General features: G+C 39.8%; 12 non-coding genes across 12 annotated transcripts; all 12 read left to right on the plus strand.

The window, feature by feature from the left end:
* The first annotated feature begins 1,002 nt into the window (after nucleotides 1-1,002).
* LOC142346600 (5S ribosomal RNA) lies at nucleotides 1,003-1,121 on the plus strand. The gene has a single exon (XR_012759650.1). It is a non-coding gene; the product is annotated as a 5S ribosomal RNA (ribosomal RNA).
* Nucleotides 1,122-2,069: 948 nt separating this feature from the next.
* Nucleotides 2,070-2,188, plus strand: LOC142347150 (5S ribosomal RNA). The gene has a single exon (XR_012760170.1). It is a non-coding gene; the product is annotated as a 5S ribosomal RNA (ribosomal RNA).
* Nucleotides 2,189-3,327: 1,139 nt separating this feature from the next.
* LOC142346601 (5S ribosomal RNA) lies at nucleotides 3,328-3,446 on the plus strand. The gene has a single exon (XR_012759651.1). It is a non-coding gene; the product is annotated as a 5S ribosomal RNA (ribosomal RNA).
* A 1,142-nt stretch (nucleotides 3,447-4,588) lies between these two features.
* LOC142346602 (5S ribosomal RNA) lies at nucleotides 4,589-4,707 on the plus strand. The gene has a single exon (XR_012759652.1). It is a non-coding gene; the product is annotated as a 5S ribosomal RNA (ribosomal RNA).
* Nucleotides 4,708-5,846: 1,139 nt separating this feature from the next.
* Nucleotides 5,847-5,965, plus strand: LOC142346603 (5S ribosomal RNA). The gene has a single exon (XR_012759653.1). It is a non-coding gene; the product is annotated as a 5S ribosomal RNA (ribosomal RNA).
* A 1,137-nt stretch (nucleotides 5,966-7,102) lies between these two features.
* Nucleotides 7,103-7,221, plus strand: LOC142346604 (5S ribosomal RNA). Its single transcript, XR_012759654.1, has one exon. It is a non-coding gene; the product is annotated as a 5S ribosomal RNA (ribosomal RNA).
* Nucleotides 7,222-8,357: 1,136 nt separating this feature from the next.
* LOC142346605 (5S ribosomal RNA) lies at nucleotides 8,358-8,476 on the plus strand. The gene has a single exon (XR_012759655.1). It is a non-coding gene; the product is annotated as a 5S ribosomal RNA (ribosomal RNA).
* A 1,136-nt stretch (nucleotides 8,477-9,612) lies between these two features.
* LOC142346606 (5S ribosomal RNA) lies at nucleotides 9,613-9,731 on the plus strand. The gene has a single exon (XR_012759656.1). It is a non-coding gene; the product is annotated as a 5S ribosomal RNA (ribosomal RNA).
* A 1,136-nt stretch (nucleotides 9,732-10,867) lies between these two features.
* On the plus strand, nucleotides 10,868-10,986 carry LOC142346380 (5S ribosomal RNA). The gene has a single exon (XR_012759442.1). It is a non-coding gene; the product is annotated as a 5S ribosomal RNA (ribosomal RNA).
* Nucleotides 10,987-11,933: 947 nt separating this feature from the next.
* On the plus strand, nucleotides 11,934-12,052 carry LOC142346607 (5S ribosomal RNA). Its single transcript, XR_012759657.1, has one exon. It is a non-coding gene; the product is annotated as a 5S ribosomal RNA (ribosomal RNA).
* Nucleotides 12,053-13,188: 1,136 nt separating this feature from the next.
* On the plus strand, nucleotides 13,189-13,307 carry LOC142347251 (5S ribosomal RNA). Its single transcript, XR_012760263.1, has one exon. It is a non-coding gene; the product is annotated as a 5S ribosomal RNA (ribosomal RNA).
* A 1,137-nt stretch (nucleotides 13,308-14,444) lies between these two features.
* On the plus strand, nucleotides 14,445-14,563 carry LOC142347062 (5S ribosomal RNA). The gene has a single exon (XR_012760087.1). It is a non-coding gene; the product is annotated as a 5S ribosomal RNA (ribosomal RNA).
* Nucleotides 14,564-15,662: the final 1,099 nt, after the last annotated feature.

Consider the following 15,662-nt stretch of genomic DNA (forward strand, 5'->3'; position numbering starts at 1 on the left):
TTGTCCAAAATGGTCCGCTGTGCCAGATTTTTTTTTATTTTATCCCCAACTATGGCTCAAGTGGAGCATGCCCACAAAAAATGAGCCAATTCGGACTAAAATTGACGATTTGGTGGCCAAAACAAAGTTCGGTGATCGAAAAAGTTAAGCCTCATCGAGCGCGGATACTTTTATGGAAATTGGTGAAAACTTGTCCAAAATGGTTCGCTGTGCCAGATTTTTTTATTTTATCCCCAACTATGGCTCAAGTGGAGCATGCCCACAAAAAATGAGCCATTTCGGACTAAAATTGACGATTTGGTGGCCAAAACTAAGTTCGGTGATCGAAAAAGTTAAGCCTCATCGAGCGCGGATACTTTTTGTAAATGACAATTTCAGCAATAACCATTGCTCCAAACACACCCCACATACTTGTATAGGCCATTCTAATAGTTCCCCTGCTTGCGTTTACTGTATATTTGGTATTTGGAACTGTCTCGGAAACATCAATACTAATTGTAAAATTTCCCTTTATTAAACTAACTTTTATGTTAGTGCAAATCGCTCAGTTCCATTCTTTAGGCTGCACTCCGCTAACGCAGAGTGCATTCAAATAAAACTTATCAATTAGAGTTGATACTTACCTATTTAATAAGTTTATCACAACAATTAGGCTAAAAGCAATTGAGCTATGATTTTCCCAAGTACCGGCCTAAAACCACTGAAGTCATGCCTCCGGTTCAATGTCCGGTTGAACAGGTTCCTCGGACCCAATTCATCTCTCCCTTGTTTTGGGGCCGTTCCACTGTATTGTGGGAGGTTGGAAGCAAAAAGTTTGTGCGTTGGTCATAATACACTGTATGGCTACGAATTGCATAAGTTATAACACAAACGTGGATAAATTGCATGTATTAAGTGACTATTTTGCAAACCGCAAGGCGGCGAGTTAAAGTGATCCTGTATATGAATATAAGACTACAATACAATACTGTTGTATATAAATTCGCTCCCACTTACGCAAATGCCTACGACCATACCATGTTGAATGCACCGGTTCTCGTCCGATCACCGAAGTTAAGCAACATTGGGCCTGGTTAGTACTTGGATGGGTGACCGCTTGGGAACACCAGGTGTTGTAGGCTTTTTCTTTCAAGTATTCAAACCTCATAGAATACTTTTATTCGATATTTACGCATTTTAGAGCCTCAAAAAGCCTCGGTGATCGAAAAAGTTAAGCCTCATCGAGCGCGGATACTTTTTTGGAAATTGGTAAAAACTTGTCCAAAATGGTTCGCTGTGCCAGATTTTTTTATTTTATCCCCAACTATGGCTCAAGTGGAGCATGCCCACAAAAAATGAGCCATTTCGGACTAAAATTGACGATTTGGTGGCCAAAACTAAGTTCGATGATCGAAAAAGTTAAGCCTCATCGAGCGCGGATACTTTTTGTAAATGACAATTTCAGCATTAACCATTGCTCCAAACACACCCCATATACTTGTAAAGGCCATTCTAATAGTTCCCCTGCTTGCGTTTACTGTATATTTGGTATTTGGAACTGTCTCGGAAACATCAATACTAATTGTAAAATTTCCCTTTATTAAACTAACTTTTACGTTAGTGCAAATCGCTGAGTTCCATTCTTTAGGCTGCACTCCGCTAACGCAGAGTGCATTCAAATAAAACTTATCAAATAGAGCTGATACTTACCTATTTAATAAGTTTATCACAACAATTAGGCTAAAAGCAATTGAGCTATGATTTTCCCAAGTACCGGCCTAAACCCACTGAAGTCATGCCTCCGGTTCAATGTCCGGTTGAACAGGTTCCTCGGACCCAATTCATCTCTCCCTTGTTTTGGGGCCGTTCCACTGTATTGTGGAAGGTTGGAAGCAAAAAGTTTGTGCGTTGGTCATAATACACTGTATGGTTACGAATTGCATTAATTATAACACAAACGTGGCTAAAATTGCATGTATTAAGTGACTATTTTGCAAACCGCAAGGCGGCGAGTTAAAGTGATCATGTATATGAATATAAGATTACAATACGATACTGTTGTATATAAATTCGCCCCCACTTACGCAAATGCCTACGACCATACCATGTTAAGTGCACCGGTTCTCGTCCGATCACCGAAGTTAAGCAACATTGGGCCTGGTTAGTACTTGGATGGGTGACCGCTTGGGAACACCAGGTGTTGTAGGCTTTTTCTTTTGAGTATTCAAACCTCATAGAATACTTTTATTTGATATTTACACATTTTAGAGCCTCAAAAAGCCTCGGTGATCGAAAAAGTTAAGCCTCATCGAGCGCGGATACTTTTTTGGAAATTGGTAAAAACTTGTCCAAAATGGTTCGCTGTGCCAGATTTTGTTTTATTTTATCCCCAACTATGGCTCAAGTGGAGCATGCCCACAAAAAATGAGCCAATTCGGACTAAAATTAACGATTTGGTGGCCAAAACAAAGTTCGGTGATCGAAGAAGTTAAGCCTCATCGAGCGCGGATACTTTTTTGGAAATTGGTAAAAACTTGTCCAAAATGGTTCGCTGTGCCAAATTTTTCTTATTTTATCCCCAACTATGACTCAAGTGGAGCATGCCTACAAAAAATGAGCCATTTCGGACTAAAATTGACGATTTGGTGGCCAAAACTAAGTTCGGTGATCGAAAAAGTTAAGCCTCATCGAGCGCGGATACTTTTTGTAAATGACAATTTCAGCAATAACCATTGCTCCAAACACACCCCACATACTTGTAAAGGCCATTCTAATAGTTCCCCTGCTTGCGTTTACTGTATATTTGGTATTTGGAACTGTCTCGGAAACATCAATACTAGATGTAAAATTTCCCTTTATTAAACTAACTTTTAAGTTAGTGCAAATCGCTGAGTTCCATTATTTAGGCTGCACTCCGCTAACGCAGAGTGCATTCAAATAAAACTTATCAAATAGAGTTGATACTTACCTATTTAATAAGTTTATCACAACAATTAGGCTAAAAGCAATTGAGCTATGATTTTCCCAAGTACCGGCCTAAACCCACTGAAGTCATGCCTCCGGTTCAATGTCCGGTTGAACAGGTTCCTCGGACCCAATTCATCTCTCCCTTGTTTTGGGGCCGTTCCACTGTATTGTGGAGGGTTGGAAGCAAAAAGTTTGTGCGTTGGTCATAATACACTGTATGGCTACGAATTGCATAAATTATAACACAAACGTGGCTAAAATTGCATGTATTAAGTGACTATTTTGCAAACCGCAAGGCGGCGAGTTAAAGTGATCCTGTATATGAATATAAGACTACAATACAATACTGTTGTATATAAATTCGCCCCCACTTACGCAAATGCCTACGACCATACCATGTTGAATGCACCGGTTCTCGTCCGATCACCGAAGTTAAGCAACATTGGGCCTGGTTAGTACTTGGATGGGTGACCGCTTGGGAACACCAGGTGTTGTAGGCTTTTTCTTTTGAGTATTCAAACCTCATAGACCACTACACTTTTATTCGATATTTACGCATTTTAGAGCCTCAAAAAGCCTGGGTGATCGAAAAAGTTAAGCCTCATCGAGCGCGGATACTTTTTTGGAAATTGGTAAAAACTTGTCCAAAATGGTTCGCTGTGCCAGATATTTTTTATTTTATCCCCAACTATGGCTCAAGTTGAGCATGCCCACAAAAAATGAGCCAATTCGGACTAAAATTGACGATTTGGTGGCCAAAACAAAGTTCGGTGATCGAAAAAGTTACGCCTCATCGAGCGCGGATACTTTTTTGGAAATTGGTGAAAACTTGTCCAAAATTGTTCGCTGTGCCAAATTTTTTTATTTTATCCCCAACTATGACTCAAGTGGAGCATGCCCACAAAAAATGAGCCATTTCGGACTAAAATTGACGATTTGGTGGCCAAAACTAAGTTCGGTGATCGAAAAAGTTAAGCCTCATCGAGCGCGGATACTTTTTGTAAATGACAATTTCAGCAATAACCATTGCTCCAAACACACCCCATATACTTGTAAAGGCCATTCTAATAGTTCCCCTGCTTGCGTTTACTGTATATTTGGTATTTGGAACTGTCTCGGAAACATCAATACTAGATGTAAAATTTCCCTTTATTAAACTAACTTTTAAGTTACTGCAAATCGCTGAGTTCCATTATTTAGGCTGCACTCCGCTAACGCAGAGTGCATTCAAATAAAACTTATCAAATAGAGTTGATACTTACCTATTTAATAAGTTTATCACAACAATTAGGCTAAAAGCAATTGAGCTATGATTTTCCCAAGTACCGGCCTAAACCCACTGAAGTCATGCCTCCGGTTCAATGTCCGGTTGAACAGGTTCCTCGGACCCAATTCATCTCTCCCTTGTTTTGGAGCCGTTCCACTGTATTGTGGAAGGTTGGAAGCAAAAAGTTTGTGCGTTGGTCATAATACACTGTATGGCTACGAATTGCATAAATTATAACACAAACGTGGCTAAAATTGCATGTATTAAGTGACTATTTTGCAAACCGCAAGGCGGCGAGTTAAAGTGATCCTGTATATGAATATAAGACTACAATACAATACTGTTGTATATAAATTCGCCCCCACTTACGCAAATGCCTACGACCATACCATGTTGAATGCACCGGTTCTCGTCCGATCACCGAAGTTAAGCAACATTGGGCCTGGTTAGTACTTGGATGGGTGACCGCTTGGGAACACCAGGTGTTGTAGGCTTTTTCTTTTGAGTATTCAAACCTCATAGAATACTTTTATTCGAAATTTACACATTTTAGAGCCTCAAAAAGCCTCGGTGATCGAAAAAGTTAAGCCTCATCGAGCGCGGATACTTTTTTGGAAATTGGTAAAAACTTGTCCAAAATGGTTCGCTGTGCCAGATTTTTTTTTAATTTATCCCCAACTATGGCTCAAGTGGAGCATGCCCACAAAAAATGAGCCAATTCGGACTAAAATTGACGATTTGGTGGTCAAAACAATGTTCGGTGATCGAAAAAGTTACGCCTCATCGAGCGCGGATACTTTTTTGGAAATTGGTAAAAACTTGTCCAAAATGGTTCGCTGTGCCAGATTTTTTTTATTTTATCCCCAACTATGGCTCAAGTGGAGCATGCCCACAAAAAATGAGCCATTTCGGACTAAAATTGACGATTTGGTGGCCAAAACTAAGTTCGGTGATCGAAAAAGTTAAGCCTCATCGAGCGCGGATACTTTTTGTAAATGACAATTTCAGAAATAACCATTGCTCCAAACACACCCCATATACTTGTAAAGGCCATTTTAGTAGTTCCCCTGCTTGCGTTTACTGTATATTTGGTATTTGGAACTGTCTCGGAAACATCAATACTAATTGTAAAATTTCCCTTTATTAAACTAACATTTAAGTTAGTGCAAATCGCTGAGTTCCATTCTTTAGGCTGCACTCCGCTAACGCAGAGTGCAATCAAATAAAACTTATCAAATAGAGTTGATACTTACCTATTTAATAAGTTTATCACAACAATTAGGCTAAAAGCAATTGAGGTATGATTTTCCCAAGTACCGGCCTAAACCCACTGAAGTCATGCCTCCGGTTCAATGTCCGGTTGAACAGGTTCATCGGACCCAATTCATCTCTCCCTTGTTTTGGGGCCGTTCCACTGTATTGTGGAAGGTTGGAAGCAAAAAGTTTGTGCGTTGGTCGTAATACACTGTATGGCTACGAATTGCATAAATTATAACACAAACGTGGCTAAAATTGCATGTATTAAGTGACTATTTTGCAAACCGCAAGGCGGCGAGTTAAAGTGATCCTGTATATGAATATAAGACTACAATACAATACTGTTGTAAATAAATTCGCCCCCACTTACGCAAATGCCTACGACCATACCATGTTGAATGCACCGGTTCTCGTCCGATCACCGAAGTTAAGCAACATTGGGCCTGGTTAGTACTTGGATGGGTGACCGCTTGGGAACACCAGGTGTTGTAGGCTTTTTCTTTTGAGTATTCAAACCTCATAGAATACTTTTATTCGATATTTACGCATTTTAGAGCCTCAAAAAGCCTCGGTGATCGAAAAAGTTAAGCCTCATCGAGCGCGGATACTTTTTTGGAAATTGGTAAAAACTTGTCCAAAATGGTTCGCTGTGCCAGATATTTTTTATTTTATCCCCAACTATGGCTCAAGTGGAGCATGCCCACAAAAAATGAGCCAATTTGGACTAAAATTGACGATTTGGTGGCCAAAACAAAGTTCGGTGATCGAAAAAGTTACGCCTCATCGAGCGCGGATACTTTTTTGGAAATTGGTGAAAACTTGTCCAAAATGGTTGGCTGTGCCAGATTTTTTTATTTTATCCCCAACTATGGCTCAAGTGGAGCATGCCCACAAAAAATGAGCCATTTCGGACTAAAATTGACGATTTGGTGGCCAAAACTAAGTTCGGTGATCGAAAAAGTTAAGCCTCATCGAGCGCGGATACTTTTTGTAAATGACAATTTCAGCAATAACCATTGCTCCAAACACACCCCATATACTTGTAAAGGCCATTCTAATAGTTCCCCTGCTTGCGTTTACTGTATATTTGGTATTTGGAACTGTCTCGGAAACATCAATACTAATTGTAAAATTTCCCTTTATTAAACTAACTTTTAAGTTAGTGCAAATCGCTGAGTTCCATTCTTTAGGCTGCACTCCGCTAACGCAGAGTGCATTCAAATAAAACTTATCAAATAGAGTTGATACTTACCTATTTAATAAGTTTATCACAACAATTAGGCTAAAAGCAATTGAGGTATGATTTTCCCAAGTACCGGCCTAAACTCACTGAAGTCATGCCTCCGGTTCAATGTCCGGTTGAACAGGTTCATCGGACCCAATTCATCTCTCCCTTGTTTTGGGGCCGTTCCACTGTATTGTGGAAGGTTGGAAGCAAAAAGTTTGTGCGTTGGTCATAATACACTGTATGGCTACGAATTGCATAAATTATAACACAAACGTGGCTAAAATTGCATGTATTAAGTGACTATTTTGCAAACCGCAAGGCGGCGAGTTAAAGTGATCCTGTATATGAATATAAGACTACAATACAATACTGTTGTAAATAAATTCGCCCCCACTTACGCAAATGCCTACGACCATACCATGTTGAATGCACCGGTTCTCGTCCGATCACCGAAGTTAAGCAACATTGGGCCTGGTTAGTACTTGGATGGGTGACCGCTTGGGAACACCAGGTGTTGTAGGCTTTTTCTTTTGAGTATTCAAACCTCATAGAATACTTTTATTCGATATTTACGCATTTTAGAGCCTCAAAAAGCCTCGGTGATCGAAAAAGTTAAGCCTCATCGAGCGCGGATACTTTTTTGGAAATTGGTGAGAACTTGTCCAAAATGGTTCGCTGTGCCAGATTTTTTTATTTTATCCCCAACTATGGCTCAAGTGGAGCATGCCCACAAAAAATGAGCCATTTCAGACTAAAATTGACGATTTGGTGGCCAAAACAAAGTTCGGTGATCGAAAAAGTTAAGCCTCATCGAGCGCGGATACTTTTTTGGAAATTGGTGAAAACTTGTCCAAAATGGTTCGCTGTGCCAGATTTTTTTATTTTATCCCCAACTATGGCTCAAGTTGAGCATGCCCACAAAAAATGAGCCATTTCAGACTAAAATTGACGATTTGGTGGCCAAAACTAAGTTCGGTGATCGAAAAAGTTAAGCCTCATCGAGCGCGGATACTTTTTGTAAATGACAATTTCAGCAATAACCATTGCTCCAAACACACCCCATATACTTGTAAAGGCCATTCTAATAGTTCCCCTGCTTGCGTTTACTGTATATTTGGTATTTGGAACTGTCTCGGAAACATCAATACTAATTGTAAAATTTCCCTTTATTAAACTAACTTTTAAGTTAGTGCAAATCGCTCAGTTCCATTCTTTAGGCTGCACTCCGCTAACGCAGAGTGCATTCAAATAAAACTTATCAAATAGAGTTGATACTTACCTATTTAATAAGTTTATCACAACAATTAGGCTAAAAGCAATTGAGCTATGATTTTCCCAAGTACCGGCCTAAACCCACTGAAGTCATGCCTCCGGTTCAATGTCCGGTTGAACAGGTTCCTCGGACCCAATTCATCTCTCCCTTGTTTTGGGGCCGTTCCACTGTATTGTGGAAGGTTGGAAGCAAAAATTTTGTGCGTTGGTCATAATACACTGTATGGCTACGAATTGCATAAATTATAACACAAACGTGGCTAAAATTGCATGTATTAAGTGACTATTTTGCAAACCGCAAGGCGGCGAGTTAAAGTGATCCTGTATATGAATATAAGACTACAATACAATACTGTTGTATATAAATTCGCCCCCACTTACGCAAATGCCTACGACCATACCATGTTGAATGCACCGGTTCTCGTCCGATCACCGAAGTTAAGCAACATTGGGCCTGGTTAGTACTTGGATGGGTGACCGCTTGGGAACACCAGGTGTTGTAGGCTTTTTCTTTTGAGTATTCAAACCTCATAGAATACTTTTATTCGATATTTACACATTTTAGAGCCTCAAAAAGCCGCGGTGATCGAAAAAGTCAAGCCTCATCGAGCGCGGATACTTTTTTGGAAATTGGTAAAAACTTGTCCAAAATGGTTCGCTGTGCCAGATTTTTTTTATTTTATCCCCAACTATGACTCAAGTGGAGCATGCCCACAAAAAATGAGCCAATTCGGACTAAAATTGACGATTTGGTGGCCAAAACAAAGTTCGGTGATCGAAAAAGTTAAGCCTCATCGAGCGCGGATACTTTTTTGGAAATTGGTGAAAACTTGTCCAAAATGGTTCGCTGTGCCAGATTTTTTCATTTTATCCCCAATTATGGCTCAAGTGGAGCATGCCTACAAAAAATGAGCCATTTCGGACTAAAATTGACGATTTGGTGGCCAAAACTAAGTTCGGTGATCGAAAAAGTTAAGCCTCATCGAGCGCGGATACTTTTTGTAAATGACAATTTCAGCAATAACCATTGCTCCAAACACACCCCATATACTTGTAAAGGCCATTCTAATAGTTCCCCTGCTTGCGTTTACTGTATATTTGGTATTTGGAACTGTCTCGGAAACATCAATACTAATTGTAAAATTTCCCTTTATTAAACTAACTTTTAAGTTGTGCAAATCGCTCAGTTCCATTCTTTAGGCTGCACTCCGCTAACGCAGAGTGCATTCAAATAAAACTTATCAAATAGAGTTGATACTTACCTATTTAATAAGTTTATCACAACAATTAGGCTAAAAGCAATTGAGCTATGATTTTTCCAAGTACCGGCCTAAACCCACTGAAGTCATGCCTCCGGTTCAATGTCCGGTTGAACAGGTTCCTCGGACCCAATTCATCTCTCCCTTGTTTTGGGGCCGTTACACTGTATTGTGGACGGTTGGAAGCAAAAAGTTTGTGCGTTGGTCATAATACACTGTATGGCTACGAATTGCATAAATTATAACACAAACGTGGCTAAAATTGAATGTATTAAGTGACTATTTTGCAAACCGCAAGGCGGCGAGTTAAAGTGATCCTGTATATGAATATAAGACTACAATACAATACTGTTGTATATAAATTCGCCCCCACTTACGCAAATGCCTACGACCATACCATGTTGAATGCACCGGTTCTCGTCCGATCACCGAAGTTAAGCAACATTGGGCCTGGTTAGTACTTGGATGGGTGACCGCTTGGGAACACCAGGTGTTGTAGGCTTTTTCTTTTGAGTATTCAAACCTCATAGAATACTTTTATTCGATATTTACGCATTTTAGAGCCTCAAAAAGCCTCGGTGATCGAAAAAGTTAAGCCTTATCGAGCGCGGATACTTTTTTGGAAATTGGTGAAAACTTGTCCAAAATGGTTCGCTGTGCCAGATATTTTTTATTTTATCCCCAACTATGGCTCAAGTGGAGCATGCCCACAAAAAATGAGCCAATTCGGACTAAAATTGACGATTTGGTGGCCAAAACAAAGTTCGGTGATCGAAAAAGTTAAGCCTCATCGAGCACGGATACTTTTTTGGAAATTGGTGAAAACTTGTCCAAAATGGTTCGCTGTGCCAGATTTTTTTATTTTATCCCCAATTATGGCTCAAGTGGAGCATGCCTACAAAAAATGAGCCATTTCGGACTAAAATTGACGATTTGGTGGCCAAAACTAAGTTCGGTGATCGAAAAAGTTAAGCCTCATCGAGCGCGGATACTTTTTGTAAATGACAATTTCAGCAATAACCATTGCTCCAAACACACCCCATATACTTGTAAAGGCCATTCTAATAGTTCCCCTGCTTGCGTTTACTGTATATTTGGTATTTGGAACTGTCTCGGAAACATCAATACTAATTGTAAAATTTCCCTTTATTAAACTAACTTTTAAGTTGTGCAAATCGCTGAGTTCCATTCTTTAGGCTGCACTCCGCTAACGCAGAGTGCATTCAAATAAAACTTATCAAATAGAGTTGATACTTACCAATTTAATAAGTTTATCACAACAATTAGGCTAAAAGCAATTGAGCTATGATTTTTCCAAGTACCGGCCTAAACCCACTGAAGTCATGCCTCCGGTTCAATGTCCGGTTGAACAGGTTCCTCGGACCCAATTCATCTCTCCCTTGTTTTGGGGCCGTTACACTGTATTGTGGAAGGTTGGAAGCAAAAAGTTTGTGCGTTGGTCATAATACACTGTATGGCTACGAATTGCATAAATTATAACACAAACGTGGCTAAAATTGCATGTATTAAGTGACTATTTTGCAAACCGCAAGGCGGCGAGTTAAAGTGATCCTGTATATGAATATAAGACTACAATACAATACTGTTGTATATAAATTCGCCCCCACTTACGCAAATGCCTACGACCATACCATGTTGAATGCACCGGTTCTCGTCCGATCACCGAAGTTAAGCAACATTGGGCCTGGTTAGTACTTGGATGGGTGACCGCTTGGGAAAACCAGGTGTTGTAGGCTTTTTCTTTCGAGTATTCAAACCTCATAGAATGCTTTTATTTGATATTTACACATTTTAGAGCCTCAAAAAGTCTCGGTGATCGAAAAAGTTAAGCCTCATCGAGCGCGGATACTTTTTTGGAAATTGGTGAAAACTTGTCCAAAATGGTTCGCTGTGCCAGATTTTTTTATTTTATCCCCAATTATGGCTCAAGTGGAGCATGCCTACAAAAAATGAGCCATTTCGGACTAAAATTGACGATTTGGTGGCCAAAACTAAGTTCGGTGATCGAAAAAGTTAAGCCTCATCGAGCGCGGATACTTTTTGTAAATGACAATTTCAGCAATAACCATTGCTCCAAACACACCCCATATACTTGTAAAGGCCATTCTAATAGTTCCCCTGCTTGCGTTTACTGCATATTTGGTATTTGGAACTGTCTCGGAAACATCAATACTAATTGTAAAATTTCCCTTTATTAAACTAACTTTTAAGTTGTGCAAATCGCTGAGTTCCATTCTTTAGGCTGCACTCCGCTAACGCAGAGTGCATTCAAATAAAACTTATCAAATAGAGTTGATACTTACCTATTTAATAAGTTTATCACAACAATTAGGCTAAAAGCAATTGAGCTATGATTTTCCCAAGTACCGGCCTAAACCCACTGAAGTCATGCCTCCGGTTCAATGTCCGGTTGAACAGGTTCCTCGGACCCAATTCATCTCTCCCTTGTTTTGGGGCCGTTCCACTGTTTTGTGGAAGGTTGGAAGCAAAAAGTTTGTGCGTTGGTCATAATACACTGTATGGCTACAAATTGCATAAATTATAACACAAACGTGGCTAAAATTGCATGTATTGAGTGACTATTTTGCAAACCGCAAGGCGGCGAGTTAAAGTGATCCTGTATATGAATATAAGACTACAATACAATACTGTTGTATATAAATTTGCCCCCACTTACGCAAATGCCTACGACCATACCATGTTGAATGCACCGGTTCTCGTCCGATCACCGAAGTTAAGCAACATTGGGCCTGGTTAGTACTTGGATGGGTGACCGCTTGGGAACACCAGGTGTTGTAGGCTTTTTCTTTTGAGTATTCAAACCTCATAGAATACTTTTATTCGATATTTACACATTTTAGAGCCTCAAAAAGCCTCGGTGATCGAAAAAGTTAAGCCTCATCGAGCGCGGATACTTTTTTGGAAATTGGTAAAAACTTGTCCAAAATGGTTCGCTGTGCCAGATTTTTTTATTTTATCCCCAACTATGACTCAAGTGGAGCATGCCCACAAAAAATGAGCCAATTCGGACTAAAATTGACGATTTGGTGGCCAAAACAAAGTTCGGTGATCGAAAAAGTTAAGCCTCATCGAGCGCGGATACTTTTTTGGAAATTGGTGAAAACTTGTCCAAAATGGTTCGCTGTGCCAGATTTTTTTATTTTATCCCCAATTATGGCTCAAGTGGAGCATGCCTACAAAAAATGAGCCATTTCGGACTAAAATTGACGATTTGGTGGCCAAAACTAAGTTCGGTGATCGAAAAAATTAAGCCTCATCGAGCGCGGATACTTTTTGTAAATGACAATTTCAGCAATAACCATTGCTCCAAACACACCCCATATACTTGTAAAGGCCATTCTAATAGTTCCCCTGCTTGCGTTTACTGTATATTTGGTATTTGGAACTGTCTCGGAAACATCAATACTAATTGTAAAATTTCCCTTTACTAAACTAACTTTTAAGTTAGTGCAAATCGCTGAGTTCCATTCTTTAGGCTGCACTCCGCTAACGCAGAGTGCATTCAAATAAAACTTATCAAATAGAGTTGATACTTACCTATTTAATAAGTTTATCAAAACAATTAGGCTAAAAGCAATTGAGCTATGATTTTCCCAAGTACCGGCCTAAACCCACTGAAGTCATGCCTCCGGTTCAATGTCCGGTTGAACAGGTTCCTCGGACCCAATTCATCTCTCCCTTGTTTTGGGGCCGTTCCACTGTATTGTGGAAGGTTGGAAGCAAAAAGTTTGTGCGTTGGTCATAATACACTGTATGGCTACGAATTGCATAAATTATAACACAAACGCGGCTCAAATTGCATGTATTAAGTGACTATTTTGCAAACCGCAAGGCGGCGAGTTAAAGTGATCCTGTATATGAATATAAGACTACAATACAATACTGTTGTATATAAATTCGCCCCCACTTACGCAAATGCCTACGACCATACCATGTTGAATGCACAGGTTCTCGTCCGATCGCCGAAGTTAAGCAACATTGGGCCTAGTTAGTACTTGGATGGGTGACCGCTTGGGAACACCAGGTGTTGTAGGCTTTTTCTTTTGAGTATTCAAACCTCATAGAATACTTTTATTCGATATTTACACATTTTAGAGCCTCAAAAAGCCTCGGTGATCGAAAAAGTTAAGCCTCATCGAGCGCGGATACTTTTTTGGAAATTGGTAAAAACTTGTCCAAAATGGTTCGCTGTGCCAGATTTTTTTTATTTTATCCCCAACTATGACTCAAGTGGAGCATGCCCACAAAAAATGAGCCAATTCGGACTAAAATTGACGAATTAGTGGCCAAAACAATGTTCGGTGATCGAAAAAGTTAAGCCTCATCGAGCGCGGATACTTTTTTGGAAATTGGTGAAAACTTGTCCAAAATGGTTCGCTGTGCCAGATTTTTTTATTTTATCCCCAATTATGGCTCAAGTGGAGCATGCCTACAAAAAATGAGCCATTTCGGACTAAAATTGACGATTTGGTGGCCAAAACTAAGTTCGGTGATCGAAAAAATTAAGCCTCATCGAGCGCGGATACTTTTTGTAAATGACAATTTCAGCAATAACCATTGCTCCAAACACACCCCATATACTTGTAAGGGCCATTCTAATAGTTCCCCTGCTTGCGTTTACTGTATATTTGGTATTTGGAACTGTCTCGGAAACATCAATACTAATTGTAAAATATCCCTTTATTAAACTAACTTTTAAGTTAGTGCAAATCTCTGAGTTCCATTCTTTAGGCTGCACTCCGCTAACGCAGAGTGCATTCAAATAAAACTTATCAAATAGAGTTGATACTTACCTATTTAATAAGTTTATCACAACAATTAGGCTAAAAGCAATTGAGCTATGATTTTCCCAAGTACCGGCCTAAACCCACTGAAGTCATGCCTCCGGTTCAATGTCCGGTTGAACAGGTTCCTCGGACCCAATTCATCTCTCCCTTGTATTGGGGCCGTTCCACTGTATTGTGGAAGGTTGGAAGCAAAAAGTTTGTGCGTTGGTCATAATACACTGTATGGCTACGAATTGCATAAATTATAACACAAACGAGGCTCAAATTGCATGTATTAAGTGACTATTTTGCAAACCGCAAGGCGGCGAGTTAAAGTGATCCTGTATATGAATATAAGACTACAATACAATACTGTTGTATATAAATTCGCCCCCACTTACGCAAATGCCTACGACCATACCATGTTGAATGCACCGGTTCTCGTCCGATCACCGAAGTTAAGCAACATTGGGCCTAGTTAGTACTTGGATGGGTGACCGCTTGGGAACACCAGGTGTTGTAGGCTTTTTCTTTTGAGTATTCAAACATCATAGAATACTTTTATTCGATATTTACACATTTTAGAGCCTCAAAAAGCCTCGGTGATCGAAAAAGTTAAGCCTCATCGAGCGCGGATACTTTTTTGGAAATTGGTAAAAACTTGTCCAAAATGGTTCGCTGTGCCAGATTTTTTTTATTTTATCCCCAACTATGACTCAAGTGGAGCATTCCCACAAAGTGAGCCAATTCGGACTAAAATTGACGATTTGGTGGCCAAAACAAAGTTCGGTGATCGAAAAAGTTAAGCCTCATCGAGCGCGGATACTTTTTTGGAAATTGGTGAAAACTTGTCCAAAATGGTTCGCTGTGCCAGATTTTTTATTTTATCGCCAATTACGGCTCAAGTGGAGCATGCCTACAAAAAATGAGCCATTTCGGACTAAAATTGACGATTTGGTGGCCAAAACTAAGTTCGGTGATTGAAAAAATTAAGCCTCATCGAGCGCGGATACTTTTTGTAAATGACAATTTCAGCAATAACCATTGCTCCAAACACACCCCATATACTTGTAAAGGCCATTCTAATAGTTCCCCTGCTTGCGTTTACTGTATATTTGGTATTTGGAACTGTCTCGGAAACATCAATACTAATTGTAAAATTTCCCTTTATTAAACTAACTTTTAAGTTAGTGCAAATCTCTGAGTTCCATTCTTTAGGCTGCACTCCGCTAACGCAGAGTGCATTCAAATAAAACTTATCAAATAGAGTTGATACTTACCTATTTAATAAGTTTATCACAACAATTAGGCTAAAAGCAATTGAGCTATGATTTTCCCAAGTACGGGCCTAAACCCACTGAAGTCATGCCTCCGGTTCAATGTCCGGTTGAACAGGTTCCTCGGACCCAATTCATCTCTCCCTTGTTTTGGGGCCGTTCCACTGTATTGTGGAAGGTTGGAAGCAAAAAGTTTGTGCGTTGGTCATAATACACTGTATGGCTACGAATTGCATAAATTATAACACAAACGTGGCTCAAATTGCATGTATTAAGTGACTATTTTGCAAACCGCAAGGCGGCGAGTTAAAGTGATCCTGTATATGAATATAAGACTACAATACAACA

Source organism: Convolutriloba macropyga, chromosome 9 (genome assembly GCF_964194025.1).
Source record: "Convolutriloba macropyga chromosome 9, txConMacr16.3, whole genome shotgun sequence".
NCBI lineage: Eukaryota > Metazoa > Xenacoelomorpha > Acoela > Convolutidae > Convolutriloba > Convolutriloba macropyga.